Raw genomic sequence first — 17,241 nt, forward strand, 5'->3', positions numbered from 1 at the left:
GGGGAAAAAAGCACAATTGCACAGCTGTTTTTCCTGACGTATACAAAGCGTTCGATAGATTATGACGCGTTCGTTTACTTTATAAATTAAGACTTTTCCTTTCACAGCATCTAACTGACCTAGTTGCCACTCACCTGAAAAGCCGCTACTTCATAATCAAGCAGGGATAATCATATAATACGTTACAAATTCACATTCACTAAAGTTTCTTTCAAAGTCATTTTAATTTTCCATTGAGTTATAATATTTTTCACAAGTACAAAAAATTTCCTTACAGGTACTTGATTTCAGTCAGCTATATGTTATAGTGGTCCGATTAGCACAATTTCTTCGGTGACTACAACGTTGCCTTGATCAATAGCCCATAAAAAATTTCTTGAAAATATCTTATAGTGGTCTGATATTAGCGGTTCCCACAAATGAGCAGCTCCTTGAGAAGAAAAGGGAGGTTGTATTTAAAGTTCAGATCGATATCTTAAAACTGAGCGACATTTTGATGTATTTTCAGACACACAAACAGGCATGGCAAAATCGCTTCCGCACGTCGGGGGAATTATTTATATATATATTTAATAGGGTTTTAGAATATCCTTTCAGCATGTCACAAACATAATATATAATGTTTCACCAAAATATCAATAACATGCGAACAATTCACGAATTCTTCGGATGTTTGCTGAATATACTGCTTATCTTTATATATATAAATCTTCTGACCGTGTGTTTGCATTTGAACTGCTCCTAAACGGATGGACCGATTTTGATGAAATTTTGTGTGTATGTTCAAGGAGATTCGAGAATGGTTTAGATTTACAATTTGGTCCACTGGAAAATGTTTTTTAAATTATTTTTTCATTTTTAATCAATTATTAATTTTGGAATGTTTGACCGATAGATGGCGCTACCATCGCAGTAAACGTGCATTAAAGAAAACGATGGCAAAGTAAAAGGCGACATCTGTGGATCAAGTTTTTATATTGTGGACAGAGTTTTTCGTTCTTAAGTAATAAATTGGGTGATTCAATACATCTATGGGTAGCTATAACATTTTTTTCATATCTGCTAACTATTGGACGGGGTATCTTGACAGGCAATTTAAAATTGCAAAAGGTCTGGCATAGAAAATTAGCGGCATAACTGAAGTGTTGATAAAAAATTTGAGATATACTGAAATCTTTTCGAAGCATTGCACAGAGCAATGCAATATTTAAACGGGAAGGATGAATACATATGTATATGCGTACAATTTCAAACTGATCCTTCCTGAAAAATAATAAAATTGCTAAATATTGGGAATGGTAGAATAGAACTGCAATCAAATTTACAATGCAATGAATTAAAACTTGCTCATTTATCATTCGATGAATAATATACCACGGGCATCCCAAAAGACTGATGCCATAACCTTGCCAGCCGATTTTTTTGTCTTTCCACGCTTGAGAACCGTTTCTTAATATGCAGTCCACCAGGCTGACAATCGATTGGACTCGATTGATTTCACTGATGCACAGCCCAAATTCAATAGTATTTTTACCCCAAAAACCAATTCTTCCTTAACGCACGAAATGCTTTTTGATTCATTTTTGTTGCTTCATCAAAAATGCGATTATTCCTTAACTAATACTTATAATCTAATTAATAGAAATCATATAGATGGTATTAGTAGTACTACCTATGTAACAGCCACAGTAAAACGTAAGCGGGTCCTCTAGTAAAAATATGTAATTCTAATTTTCATGAATTTAATATCAAATATAATGAAAGAAATCAATCTTTTAAGCAAACACCGCAATTGGCATAAAATCTGAAACACGTTTCCTATACCATACTCGCCCAAGTGCCATCCTTCGCGCATCTTAAGTCCGCTCTCTTGAAACCTTGTTAATAAATAATTTCTGCATAAATAAATTTTGAAGTTTTCCACTGAAGTCAACTGTTTGCATTCATTCATAAATATATTCCCGAAAACCGTGCTTGCGCACAAATCTTCCTCAGCATCACTCAGCACAATTTGGTGCCTTCACTTTTCAACCAACCAAGCCAGCAAACAGCCATAAGGCAAGCCAACTCATCAACTGACTGCCACTGGTGCAGCAGCAGCACAAGTTAAACAATCGCATAACTTCACTGTCTGTTGGTATTTAATGTTTTATGCGCTAAGTAATTTAATAATCAGCAACTTCCTGTTTCCGGCGCGCGTATCAAATCACCGCTGACGAGAAATTTTCAGCCAAACCTAAAGAGTACGCTTTCGACATGCTGCCAAAAGATAACTGTGCTTCGAACTTTTGTCTTTCGCCCTCTCTCCCGCTCCCACCTTCTCTCTGTTCGTTTGCGACAATGTGCTCGGTTACTCAGGTGGCCTTGCCTTCACGAACTTAAATGTATAATTAACTTTGTAATAACTTTTAATGTGCTTACCTTTTCACTCGACTTTTAGCCACCCTCCCCACCGCTCTCGTGCTCGTGCATCAACCATCCCACTGCTACTATGCTTGTTCTATGCGCTCACCTAACTTTTTCTTCACTTGTTTATTTTCCTGTTTCTTCTTTTTCTCTTTTCAGCCACTCAGCCACTCCGCCAAGAGCACGCTCCAATTCGCTGGCCGTGGCTGTTGTTACAGCTGTGCATCACCGCCAACATAATGCAGATACCCGTTGTGGCCGTGGCATGGCAGCGGGAATGTTGCACGGTCGCATAGCCGTGACGTGACGATGCATATCTTGTCGACAACACTAATTCATTCTGAATTATGCGAGCATAACTCATTCTGTTGCCATTGTTGTTGCGCGCCACCGCTCTTGTGTGCTGTGCTGCAACACCATAACACCGCGCAAGTGGCCATCAGTATCACCTCGCCAACAGCGTCGCGCGCCCAAGTCATTGTCGCGGTCCGCACTGTGGCGTCTCCGGCTATGCAGGTGGTGGCAGTGGGGCTGCCGCGGCTTGTTACACTGCCATTAGAGGTAAGTAAGTGAGCCAAGTTCTCTAAAGTTGCTCACTGAGATGTTTCAAGTTGTTACTAATTTTAGTTACTTGCACTCTGAAGCACTATTACTTACACCGTTAGAAGTGACTTTTAATGCGCTCGCCGCGCACGCTCTTCGCACGCTGTGCTGTGCTGCGTTTTTAGTTTCCATTGAAAATAAACGCGTTTTCATAGCGTTGCGGTGGTTGCTGGGAAGCCACAATATATTAGGTAACTTGACGAGGTTACAGCTGAAAAGCAAAACAGTGAAGAAAAATTATCCAAATATGCTCGTCGTTGTTGTTACCGTTATTGTTCGCTGTATTCAAGTAAAATAAATGAAGTAAATTCAGCAATTTCATTTAATATTCTAGTTAATGGCACTTAACTGCAGAAGCTTTACACCAAACAAATTCTCTATAAAATGCGATGAGAAAGGGCGCGGAAGTTGCTCATACGCCGTGTCGGCGGTTATTCAATAAGGAACAATTTAAGATTAAACTTTCATTATTTAATATGCGAAAGCTTGTAGAAAAATTGTTTTTTTTTTCGAATAAACAATTTCGCGTTGAAGACTTTGTGAAGCTAATTTGTGTTGTTATTGTGTTTGTCGTCAACTTTAAGGAGCGCAGTTCCAGGAATTTCAAGACAATTTTTATTATTGAGCGTTTAATGCTTTGTCAAGCTCAAAATTTATTTGCTTATATAACCATTAGTTTTACTCTTCAATTCTAGCCTTTTACCATCTCTCTCAAAGTCCTGAGAATAGTCATTTACTTTGTACAAACCTTAGCAAATTATAAGATTTGCCTTCTACTTCATTGCTTTTGCTCTTTTTCGTACTTAATCTCAAAATCCATTCTTTATCATGTAGAAATAATGCATTTAAGCTCTGTGAAACATCTTCTATTGATATTAGTTCTTCCACTAGCAATATCACTTTTTGAACGAACACACTTTTTCCCAGACTTATTACAATCGCACAATATCTTTTCCCAATTAACTTGCCATAATGGATCGTAAAATCATAAAGTCATCAATTTTTACATTTAAAAAAAATGTTGTTTGGTTATATATAAAAATGAGTTTACGCAATTACAATTCTTAACGCTATGTTTCCGGTTAGGTATAACTCATAACTTTATGAGATTATATGAAACCCATAATATAAAAAAATTATAATATGCCTAATTATTTTCAGTCTAGAAAGACAGGGTCTTTGCTGACAACATTTTAAATGCCTACAAATTTCTGTGAGATTCTTTACAGGAAAAAATACTTCTCGGTCTATCAAACATATTTTAACACGATTTTCATAAAATTTTTTAACTCTTCTGTCTTGCATCTGACTTTTGAATTCGTTTATTTATTTTGTAAAGTAAATCGGTTATTAGCCCCCTGTCACATTCCGATCGCTTATTATCATCTCTGTGAGTATTTCAGCCGATCTCTGCTACAATCCTCTGCTGTCACTCGAAGGCCTTATTTTTTATATTTCAAAACCAGCAATAAAAGCCAGAGTTGCACTGCACTGAAAAATGAACGGGAAGTGGAAAATGCAACGATTGCAGATTTCGCTTTAATTCTCATGCGAAGTATGCTTGCCTTTGCACTTCCCTTTTATTTCAGCATGCGGTATAACGTCTGATGCGAAAATGCATTGTGACAAAAAAGTACCCGGAAATTGTAAATAAAACGCAAAATATTTAATTATTCATCAATATTTATTTTGTCGCCTTTAAAGTAGTCCAAGCCAGATGTAATAAATATACTCATACCAATTATTTTTTTAGTCTTCGAAACATTTTTCATAAGCACTTTTTGTGATGGTCTTAAGCTCCTTCGGCGAATATTGTCTTTTCTCTTCGATCGACTGAAAACGGATTTCACGAAACGGCAATTTCAGTTTGGGGAACAAGAAAAAATCACACGGAACCAAATCCGGTGAATGCGGTGGTTGATCGATGGTATGTATTGCGTTTTGGCTTTAAATTCGGTCGAAATCGTGGCACGATGCATTGGTGCATTATCGCGTGTAAAAACCATAATTTGTTTTTCGCAATTCCGACCGTTTTCAATGAATTTTCACATGCAACCGCCTTAATACGACCAAATAGAACTCCTTGTTGTCCGTCTGTCCCTCCAGACAAACTCATGATGCAACAAGTCACGAATATCAGAAAAAACAATGAGCATCACAATGATTTTTAAGCAGCTTTGTCGGGTTTTTCTTTGGTTCCGGCTAATTTTTTTCCCTCAATTCGCTTGATTGTTGACTTGATTGTATTTTAAACTCGTAAACTCATGTCTCATCGGCAGTTATAATGCTTTTAATGAATGTGAGATCGGAATTCACACGAATTCACACCATCAAGCATGTCCAAAGAGACCTGTTTACGGTAATCTTTTTGAATAAAATTCAGGTTTTTTGGAACGAGTCAAGCAAGAATGCGTTTCATATCCAAACTATCCTTCAAAATCATTCGAACGAACTCGTGGTAGATATCGAGCTCTCTTGTCATCTCTCTAATACTTGTCCGACGATTTCAGTTTTATCATCAGTTGAAGAGGTCGAGGGTTGTCCAGAACAAGGCATGTCTTCAACGATGTCTCCACGGTCTTTGAAAGCTTTATAATACTCGTAGGCTTGTGTTTTTGGGACAAAAATTAGAACCTTAACGAATTACCAGGTCAACAAGTTCGGTTTGAATACCCCTATCGTGAAAAAGTATAACAAAAACTCTGTTATGAAATAAGAAATATGATTTAGTAAATTCAAATTCTTTTCAGTAGACATTTTTATTTTCGTTAAAGTTTTTTTTACTCTAACAAAAAGTTGGATTGCTTAGCAAATGGTCCTTACCCCAAGAAAGTTCTTTTGCCGAGCGCTATTAGTAGAAGAAGAAGAGTAAAGCGACTTAGAGAAGATCTGAAAACAATTTGTCTGCATGCGCGTGTGTATGTGGAGTGTGAATACGTGTGTGTATGTAAATACGCAATAAAAATTTCCCTAATGGCAATTTTAGCCGCAGATTTTCAGCAAAGCTTATGCGAATTTACATAGCGCACTCACACCATAACCGCAGCATGCACATTTGTATGCACATAAGTGTGTGTGCATGTATGTATGTCTGCCAGTTGTGGCGCAGCAACGCGTAATGTGGCGCTGACGAGCTGCAAATGTGCAAGGAAGTTCAGTTGGCACTTCTTTTGCTTGTTGTTATAGCTGTGGCATATACCGACGGCAGCCAACAATATTTCATCGCTTTTATTGCGCGAGTTTTTATTTCAATATTGTAAGTGAAAGTAGCGGGCCATGTGCGCACGAAACGCAGAGCTCTGTGGAAACTAAAATTTTTATGAAAATTAAAAGATTTGATTCTTTTACTATTTTTATTCAAAAATGTTGGTAAAACGTTACTAAATTGATATTGGAACGTAAAAATAAAAATCATTGCCTACATTTAGGCGCATCGGTTCATCAAGTTTAGTGAAAATTATCACAATAATGGTGATATTAGAAAAATACGCTCCATATCTATGCGATGAAGTCTGCCAGTCTTCAAATTTTTTTCAAAAAAATTTTTCTAAAAATAATTTTTCTTTTGGAAAGAATTTTCTTTTAGCAACTTTTTGCTTTTCACCACTTATTCATACTATTTTCTGTTAATTTTTTTATTACTCCCATACTTCGACATATCCACTAAACCTCCTTCATCCGATAAAGCATATTGCTGCGATGCATGTTGTCTCAGCTCCCACCCGCCTGGCGCATGTGTGACCCACACCCGTGCCTTGTACGTGATTGCGTCCCCTTGGAGCCATTTGCGGCAAGCAGGCAGCGCATAAGTGGCCGCAAAATGCTGCTCGGCGGCAAAGCCGTCTCAAGGCAGCAGCAGCATTTATGCCAAGCGACTTTTTTCACGTTGCTTATTTTTGCGATTTTTGTTGTTGTTTGTTCGCAGCCATTGCTCATTTATTTATGCATTTTTTGTCACACACAACAAGTTTCTTGTTTGTTTATTGGCGGTTTAAAAAATAAGCTCTCAACTTTTTCCTGTCACTGCACACACTCACACACACACTCTCCGACACGCAAACTTGCATTCATAAATTCGCACACACACACACACACATACACATACATTTACCGGCGAGCATATGTTTTGCCAAAATAAAGCAACTTTTTTCCTGTTTTTAACACATTTTTTCTTCCTTTTGTTCTTTGTTGTTGTTTTTGTTATGATATACAATTTTTTTGGCTTCTTCCACTTTGGGATTTACAAAGTTTTCGACATAAAGCAGCAAAAGCGTAGAAAAGTCGCTTCCACAATCTCCGCTTTGTTTTTTTCCCTCTCTTTTTTACTAATATTCGCCAGCCTCTTATATTGCGCGGGCTTTGTTGGTCGGATTATCCGCGACAGGTTTATGCGAAATCAACATGACTTCTTCAAAAGTCGGCTTCGCTGTTTCTTAAAAACTTTTTGAAATTTCTTCAAGCTTTTTCGGCTTTTTCGACGCGTTTCGCACTGCTTGTGTTAGTGTGTGTGCGTGTACGGAGATACACTCTAGGGGTTCTCGCGGCGCGTCGACTCATGTGTTGCGCTGCAAAGTTTATATTTTCATGTTAAGAATAAAATTCAATTATTATCGCCTTAAAATTGTAAATTATGCTCGCACCGTGTGGAGCACAAATTGCGTACGTGATTTCGGCGGGATTTCACGCTCGCGAGCGAAATTGGAAATTAGAAAATGTGCGTGTCATGCAAGAAATTGTGTAATCAATTCATTAACGGAAATAATAGAAAAGTTTGCGATAAGAAAATTGGCTGTCATTAATTTAATCCATTAAAATCGGGAATGTCATTTGTAAAAGCCGAGGAGAGTCGCCTGCGTGATGGAGAAAAAATTTTGTGATATGAGAAAGCAGACCGTTTGTAGGTTTATGCTTATGAGGAATATCTCTGAAGAGATTGAAGTCAGATTTGTTTTCTGAAAAGGTGAGTTCGTAGTTATAGGTGTGGTGAAGTAACATTAGTTTAGTTGAGAGTGGTGAAAATGTGTTGAAGATAGAAAGCTTAGGCATAATGAGTGATTTTTTGTAAATTTAATTAATTATAAAGTATATATACATTGGTACAAAAAGCATCCGGAAATTGTAATTAATTATCAGCATGATGAGCTGAGTCGATTTAGTCACGTTCGACTGTCTGCGAACTAGGCAACAATTTTAGAGTTAACGATCTGAAATTTCACACATGTTGTTTTCTCAATAAAAGGCTGTTCATTTATCAAAATCGCCAATTTTGGATCACTATGCTATAGTGCTGTCATATAAACTGACGGATCAGAAACAAGTGCTTGTATGGAAAACTTTTTCATTTCACGAGAAATTAGGCATGCGTTAAGATCCAAAACTAACACCAAAGAAATTGTGCAGATCGAGTCACTAAAGCATATATCTGCCATACAAAAATCGGTCAGATCACATTTTTAGTAGGAAATCGTTGTATTTGCGAATCTTTGGCTTGTTTCAACCAAATACAAAATATTTGGTCGGAAAGTGCTCTTTCCATAGCATTGACCTGGTTATCTTTTGAAATCACGAAATTAATGTTTTTCAAAAAAATTAAATATTAGGTAGTCGAAAAAGTCTTTTCGTATTTTGTCAATAGAAGTCTTTGCGGTCGTATATCTTCAATGCTACCAATCACATTGCATCATACCATACAGTGTTGGAAAGGTGCGAATTTATTTTTTAGTATAAATATGAAAGAAAAATTAGTTGAAATTTGATTAGAAATACGAAAAGACTTTTTCGACTACAAAGTATTATAACTAAGTAAAAACTTTCCAAATTAAAGTTAAAATCGTAATTATTATAATTTTAGAATTTAAGCATACTTTCAACTTTCTACATATTCAGCTTAAAATCAACGCGACAGTGAATACCCCCATGCAACAACTGGGTTAGAAATCGATTTATTCCATTGCGTTCCGATTTCGGCAAAAGCACAAATTTCTACTTAAATACATGCATCATTTATAATGATACCGTTATTTGCCTCTTCGCATGTGTGTGTGCACACCATATGCATGTGTGTATGTGCAATGCATGGAGTGTAAATGCCAGCCAATGTTGCGGTGTTTTAAGCGAATTTATGAGCGCCGAGCGTGTAGTAAACTACCGTAAAGAAAGCTAACCACAAGCCGCCCACAAAACACGCATACACACACACACGCTCACACACAACCACATACACGCAGACAGCGTAGAACGCGTTGCAAGCGAGCCAGCGCGCACCCACACACACGCCTCCGCCCGTGGCTTGCTGACGCTTCACCGCCGCATTGTGTTGCTGGCGCATTACTGCAGTGTGGCGCTGGTCACGTCTGCTCGCCTGGCTTTTGCTGTGCACTCAGTCGTCGCCATTTAATCGATTTCCCATTTCGATAAGCCCTGCAACGATTTTGCGGCGAACGCCAAACATTAACGTCCCCCACGCACACCCACCGGCTTGTCATATAAACGAGTATGTATGTGCATACAGACATGAGAATGTGCGGTGAGTGCTGTGTCTGCCGTGAGTGCATGGAACAAGCATTAGTGTACCAGCACTGCCATATAATTAGAGACGATTGCTGGATACTCGAAATTGCATAATTTAGCGGCACATTAATCGTGTCAAAACTGTTGCGTTCCAAATTTAGTAATTTTAGTATTCATATTTCAACGGCAATGCAATTACTAGCAAGCAGCATGGCATTAACCCTAATGCAGGTGCTGAGATCTACAAGACCCATTAGCATGTCTAAGCAATTTTCGATAGAAACAAGCCGCAAACTTCAGCTTAGTTTTGATGTCATGAAATCGAGTTGAAATTTGTGTTTCACCACACCATGTGCCATAGAAAAAGGGTATGAAGTTTGAGTTTACTTTTGGGTACGCTGACTTGTAATTATTTTTTTCAGATGTCCAACGATGCTTGAGATAAATATTATTGTTGTTTTAAAAGGAAGATGCGGAAACATCTCGAGAGTTTTTGACTCAAAAAGTTCTAGACTTCAATTTCTACATTATCTGAGCACATTTTAAGTTGATATATGGACTTAATTGCTGGTTTGTATGAATATTGCTCAAGTGGGCGTTGCCTATTAAAGGTTTCTTAAGGATCTAAGTGGCGTTATAGTCTTTCTAACCAATTAAATTAATGAAGAATACTGAGTACTGCTCGTTCCCACGGCAGTCGTGTCTATGTAAGCGGAACGGACCCGGATTTTTATCAGGCCAAAGACTGCCAACTCGGCATAACTCCGCCGCTACAACAACAACAACATGAAAATACTGAAATATTAATCTGACTAGTCTCAGTCAAGGCTTTCTGATTGACAAATTTTCAACTCAAGTGATAATTAGAGCAGTTTGAGGAGCTATTCAGCATCTAGCTCTGCACGAAGAACCTCATCAATTTTTTTCAGCGGAGTTTCTAACACAATATTAAAGAACTACTCATTCTCATATATCTCTATGAAGGAAAACTGTAAAAGTTCTTAATAACTGCGGCGAAAAGCCACGGAAGCTTAAAAAAATTGCAGAAACCTGGTATGACGGAGCGGGATAGTGGCAACATTTACAATGCTTGGCATACGGGCCGCCCCACAAATGAAAAGTTTGCCCCTTCCCGCCTAAAAGGCGGCAGAACAAGTAGCAGCAGCGTTGCAAAAACTTTACGGGAACCGTTATCACACACCTACATACAGAAACAAATGCACAAAGTAATAACAAGAACCGCAACAGAGCCATGAAAGCACCGCATGCACCATATATAAGCCAAACGCCAACCACACCTACAAACAGGCGCACAGCGAAGTGCAATGTGAACCGGATGGCGCTCACAACAAAATATGGGCCGAAGCAAACTAAAAAATTAAAGAACTGCTACAACAGAGCAACAAAATTGCGAAGCAGACAAAAAAAGCGCCGGCACCATTCGGCGGTTTGTGCTACGCAGCTAGGTCCGCCTTGGTGTATGAGTTACTGCAGCTACCATTCAATGCATTTGCGGGTGTTTGTGCCGCCACCAGGAAGTTTATGCGTTGGCGTGTGCAATTGTGGTGGGGTGTGCGGAATGCGGTTCGAACAACGCATTTAAATGCTCGTTTAAAATGGCAATTATCGTGGCAGCCTTAGGCGAACGGCCACACACACACGCGCCCCAATCGTTACTGGTTATACTTTCAGTACAAAACGGACGCTAATAATACGAATATGATATACGAATTAGCGGTAGTATGCTTTATTGGTTGTTATAGAATGTTATAGAATCGATTCAGTAGTTTTATTTTTGTTTTGCTTAGAAGAAAATTAAGAGCCTGTGTTCCTACAATCGGTGGAAAGGATCTTGAATTTAAGATGAATTACTCTAAGGCCACAGGTTGAACCAAAGTCGTTCGCAGGCAAAAGGAAAAGTATTCGATATTCTTTTTACGCTTGAGTAATTATATGTAAAAACAATAATAATACATATTTTCCCTAAATTCACGTTAACTTCCGAACAAAACAGAGCTAGAAAGTACAAAAACACCAAATGCAAAGGATTACATAGTTATTCACCAGGCTCACCGCTCCGTCCACTCACACACATGCACATAATTATGCTCTCTCACTCATTGGCGCGTTTTCAATGAATTTTTAACAACCCAAACAGCAGTTGAAGCAGAGTTGTATTAACAATGGGAATTCAGACCGTGTGTACCTTCCGCAAAGTCTCATCAAAAATGATTGGCAGGTTGGGTGTTTTCCTGCCGTCTAATAAGCGGTGTCAGCACAAACGCACTGTTCGTTGTACATTGTTGTTTGTGTTGTGATATAAATAATTACACGTATTTAGGGGCGATGCACCTATAAATAACCCATGAAATACCAAGCGTTTACAAATGTCTTGAAATGAAAGCGTAGAAATTAGAAATACACTAATCCTCATGCATTGCCCGCAAATGAGAAAATTATATACAATTTATGCAAACGCATGGCTTTATTTATGCATACAGAGATCAATAAAACAGTAGTTGGCAGAATATTTGAATAACCTTATTGATTTCGTAAAGAAATATTGTTGTGTCCACTGAGTGATAAAAGGTTTGGTGGGGAAATCTCAAACTGGGTGTGAAGCCTTTTTGAAGCTTTTTGACTTGTAATATATTGCATATGACGAGGTTAATATTTTTAATATAAATTTCAATACCAATACATTATCTATACTAATCTATACTAATAATAATACCAATACCACTAACAGAAGCATTACCAATCCCATTACCCATACCAATACTACTTAATACCAACATCAATACTTATACCGAAACATAACCGAATACTAATTTCAATACCAATACCAATATAAAAATCAATAATAATACCATTACCAATACTTACCAATACAAATACAAATGCCAATACTTACCAATACAAATACTAAAACAAATTCTAATACCAATACCATTACCATTACCAAAATCAATAAACAACATTACCACAATACCAATATCAAAATCAATAATAATACCATTACCAATACTTACCAATACAAATACTAAAACAAATTTTAATACCAATACCATTACCATTACCAAAATCAATAATACAACATTACCACAATACCAATATCAAAATCAATAATAATACCATTACCAATACTTACCAATACAAATACTAAAACAAATTCTAATACCAATACCATTACCATTAGCAAAATCAATAATACAATATTACCACAATACCAATACCAATATCAAAATCAATAATAATACCGTTACCAATACTTATCAATACAAATACTAAAACAAATTCTAATACCAATACCATTACCATTACCAAAATCAATAAACAACATTACCATAATACCAATATCAGTAACACAACTAATACCAATACCATCACCGAATGCAAATACCAATACCAACACCATTACCTATATTAACTCTATTACTAATTCCAAAATCAATACCAATACTATTACCAAAACTTATACAAACTCCAATACCCTTAACAATCAATACCAATATCAATACTAATGACGAAACCATTACCAATACTAATACCATTACCCATACCAATACCAAAATCAATATCAATACTTATACTAACTTCAATATCAAAAACGATCCCAATATCAATACTAATGCCAATAATAAAACCATCATCGAATACAAATTTCGATACTATTATATCAATATCATTACCAATACAAATACAAATTCCCATACCAATACCATTCATAGAAACATCAAAATCGATACTAAACCATTTTTTTCTATTTTTATACTTACAACTATATCAACTCCATACAAACTAGCAATCTTAATACCTCTAACAGCAAACTATATTTTACAAAATTAATCAAGAAAAATGCTAGAGAATTATTTATCACATTTTACCAATATTTTACATGAATTACTAAAGCTAACAGCATTCCAAAAACATAATAACGCCGTCATTATGTTCATTTACAACGCGCTCGTGGCGTACAAACTATATATTATAATTAAATTTTTAACTTCATTATTCGAAAAATAAAATTCTTTATATAAAAATTGATTGACAAAGCTTTTTCTCCGGACTTAAATGCGCTCGCAAATCCGCGAACAAAGCTTGGTCAGTTGCTTTTGCTTGTCGGTTTTTGATTCAGTCTTTGTGAACTATTATTTCTAGCTTATTTCGCCAGCGCGCTGTCAGCTGTCACAACATACACGCTCGCATTCCACATGAAATGCCGTGATTGACAATTGTTATGGCGGCAAATACCGTTGACTGTTAACTAAACAAGGCTTATTGTTCCACATGTTCATATTTATTTTTTAATATTGAAATTTTTTCGTTTCGTTTTTGAGAATTTCTGTACATTTTTGCTTATTTGGTTTGGCTTTGTTTCGCGCGGCGACTGTCAGCGTCATTCAGACACGCCATTTGTTTGCAACATGTCACGTGCAGTTAACGGCATTCACAATTTCAAACCAATTCATAGCGCTGCCGACTTGGTCCGGTGTTATGAGTTTATTTGGAACTAGCAAATTCACTGAAAATGAAATTAAAACGAAATAGCTGAGCGACTTGATATACCGAACGACAAGTGGGAGTAGTGTTGCCAAGCAATAATTTAGTTATTTTTTCAAACCCACTTCGGTTGTTATGCAGAGAAGTATTTTCGAATATCCGAAACTATTGTTGTGAAAAAGTGAGGTAAGTGTGTAATGGAGAAAAAATGGAGAAAAATAACAAGAAAATTTTAAATTCAAATATGAAGTGTTGGCTTAGAACTGGCTATTTGGATGAAATTTGGCAAAGAACACCTCGCTCTGATCGACCTATCGTTGAAAAAGTCGATGAAATTATGGAAAAGATTGACCCAAACCATCACATAAGTAGCCATGACACCGCTAAGGAACTTAGCATTCATCATCAGACAGTTTTGAACCATTTAAAAAACGCTAGCTGCAAAAATAAGCTCGATGTTTGGGTACCACATTAGAAATCTGTGAAAAATTTAAAGGACCGAATTAACATCTGCTTATTCTTTGCTGAAACGCAATTGAATCGAACTGAAGAAAATGGTAATAGGAGACGAAGTGGATCAAATATGAAAATAATATGTGAAAAAGATCATGGCTAAGCGTGGTGACGCGCAAAAAATGGCCGCAAAACCAGTATTGACGCCTCGAAAGGTTAGGCTCTGTGGTTTTTGATGGGATTGGAAAGGAATAATTCGCTATGAATTGATCCAGCCTGGTCGAACGATAGATTCTACATTTGACTGTCAATAGCTGATGAGGTTGAAGCAAGCAATCGAAAGAAACGGCCAGAACTGATCAACAGAAAAGGCTTCATCTTCCATAAAGACAACGCTAGACTACGCACATCTTTGATGACTTGGCAAAAACTGAGAGAATTTGGCTGGGATGTTTTGATGCATCCACCATATAGCCCTATCCTTGCATCATCGGAGTACCATTACCTCAAAACGAAAATACGAAAATCCTTTATAATTTTGAGTTTATTTATGTGAATTAAAATATGAAGTATCACAATATAGAAAGGAGTAGCACCATTACTAAAACAATAAAAACGAGTTTCGAATTTGGCGATTATCAGAAGTATGAAAATATTATCAATATTCCAACGACCTGCAAAGCCGATGATGAATGTAGCGATGATTACTGCAATAACAAAGAGCTTGCTTCCTGAGGAGCAGGCAGCTTGCGAGTCAACTGAAATATCAAAATGTATTTATAATTTGCGTGTGAATGCACATTTCCGCTATTACACAAAATGATGATGCGAGTAAAATGTTTAATAGTAGACTTGTACTTACACACACATACACTCATGCACAAGTGCTTCGCTTCGGTGTGGTGGAGAGAGTGTGAAAACGAGCAATCGAAGACACTTTAGAAATTCTATGCAAGTAATAATGCGGATATATGTGTGTGTATGCGTGTATGTGAGCATAAGCATGCCTCATCGCCTGCTTGCCACCTCACAACGTCGTTGTTAAAAAGCTTTTCGGATATAATAACGGATGTTATTGTTGTACGTGCGCGCGAACGCAACGGTGTGTGTGTGTGGGAGCAAAGAACAAAACACCAACACAAAAGCATGGCCAAAAGGAATAAAAGCAATGTGGCACATGCACAAAGCACCAAAATAGAAAAAAAGCGTGTAACGGCGTTCACAATGAACGAAATAGAGACTCGTAATACCTAAATACAGTATCTGGGCATAGATATGAGCATGTGATTTAGATAAGCGCCGCTGAGGAGCGTCTGCTGCACCCATTATTGTAATATTCAACAAAAGCACCGTGCATTGTTGTTGGCTGTGGCACTTGGCGCTCGCCTTATCTGCACGTTTTGTTTATTGAAATAATGTCGCCACTTGACATTCGCTGCTCAAATAGAAAATAGTAATTGTACGCAAAACCAAATCAATAGCGCTCGCATAAATTCACGCACACGCCTGAAATGTATCCATGAGCTTTTGCTCAAATACGATTTAAAATACATTTTTATGCGCCAGCGAAGTCTGAAAATATTAACATATTAAAGCTTAAGTCGTGTTAAGCAAAGGTTGCTTTATTGGTTTTCAATGGAGTTCTAGTCATAACTTGCAAATAATTTTTATCGCAACTTGAAGCTGCCGAACTCAAAGTACCGTTTGAGATAAACTCAACAATGAGTGGCGTATAGATTGGTCACAATAACGAAAATTCTCTAAACTAGCTTTAATCGATTTAAGCCTTTTCAGCAATTTTTCTTATATACATAGAATAAAAATTTCGAAATTCTCCTAAAAGTGTTCCGAAATTACTATTTTTGGTTAAGACAAGTTCAAGTTTACTTGTCTCTTTATTACAAATTATGACTGTACGAATAACTGTACTATTTCAATTTATGAAATTCGACTCTATAATGAGTAGATATACATACTACTATGTATACAAGAGTTTATATATCTTCGGATAAATAACAGTAATTATTGCTTATTACGGCCTCATTCGTTTCGTGCCTTAACGAGTTAAGTCAAATACTAAACAAAAGTATCGAAATGATATGCCGTTGATGTTTGCTTGTTAAATTAAGTTATTATGCCGCATCGAGTTAATAGAATTTACTGTGAGGATTTGACAGTTGGCTGGTCGACCACTTTAATTTCCTTAATTTTGTTGACTTTATTGATTTTATTGAGCGGTGCTGCCTTCTTTTCTGTTGCTATAAATAACTAATGGCGGAACTATAGACAAACAAAGGCCTTAAGGAGCCAACTAAGCTTGTATTTGTGTGCTCAAACACATACATACGCGCTAAGTAAACGTGTGGACGCAGGCAATCGACCGGTGAATCCTTTTTTGTTTAGTGTCATCGTGAAGACGAAGCACGTATACGTGAAATACAGCAAATGTGAGGCGATTAGGCTTTTATAGTTACATGGGTTTCCTCGGATAAAAAACAGCCTTTTACAACAATTTTTTTCTCATATAAAAAATGGAATATTTTATTGGATTTTTCTATTGTTACAAACATTCGCTATTAATGAAGAAATTTTGAAATTTTTGAAAGAAAAATTTTTAAACTCAGCCATTACAACGCCATTTCCTTTGATCCCTAAGAAAAAGATGCGCCCACGTTGGCACAATAACTCCTTACAGGTGAAAAGTTACAAGCTTGAGTTAAAACTTAAACTAAGCACTTGGCAAAGAAAAAAACCTAAAAATAGTAT

The 17,241-nt window shown here is 36.9% G+C and overlaps 1 long non-coding RNA gene across 1 annotated transcript in view; it reads left to right on the forward strand.

Moving 5' to 3' along the window:
* The window catches only part of LOC115065927 (uncharacterized), a 97,397-nt gene that overhangs the window by 52,594 nt on the left and 27,562 nt on the right, over window positions 1-17,241 (forward strand). The window contains exon 3 of the long non-coding RNA XR_007422833.1: window positions 2,574-2,967. This is a non-coding gene — a long non-coding RNA (uncharacterized LOC115065927). The remainder of the gene's footprint in view (window positions 1-2,573; window positions 2,968-17,241) is intronic.

The sequence above is a fragment of the Bactrocera dorsalis genome, chromosome 5 (assembly GCF_023373825.1).
Source record: "Bactrocera dorsalis isolate Fly_Bdor chromosome 5, ASM2337382v1, whole genome shotgun sequence".
Classification (NCBI taxonomy): domain Eukaryota; kingdom Metazoa; phylum Arthropoda; class Insecta; order Diptera; family Tephritidae; genus Bactrocera; species Bactrocera dorsalis.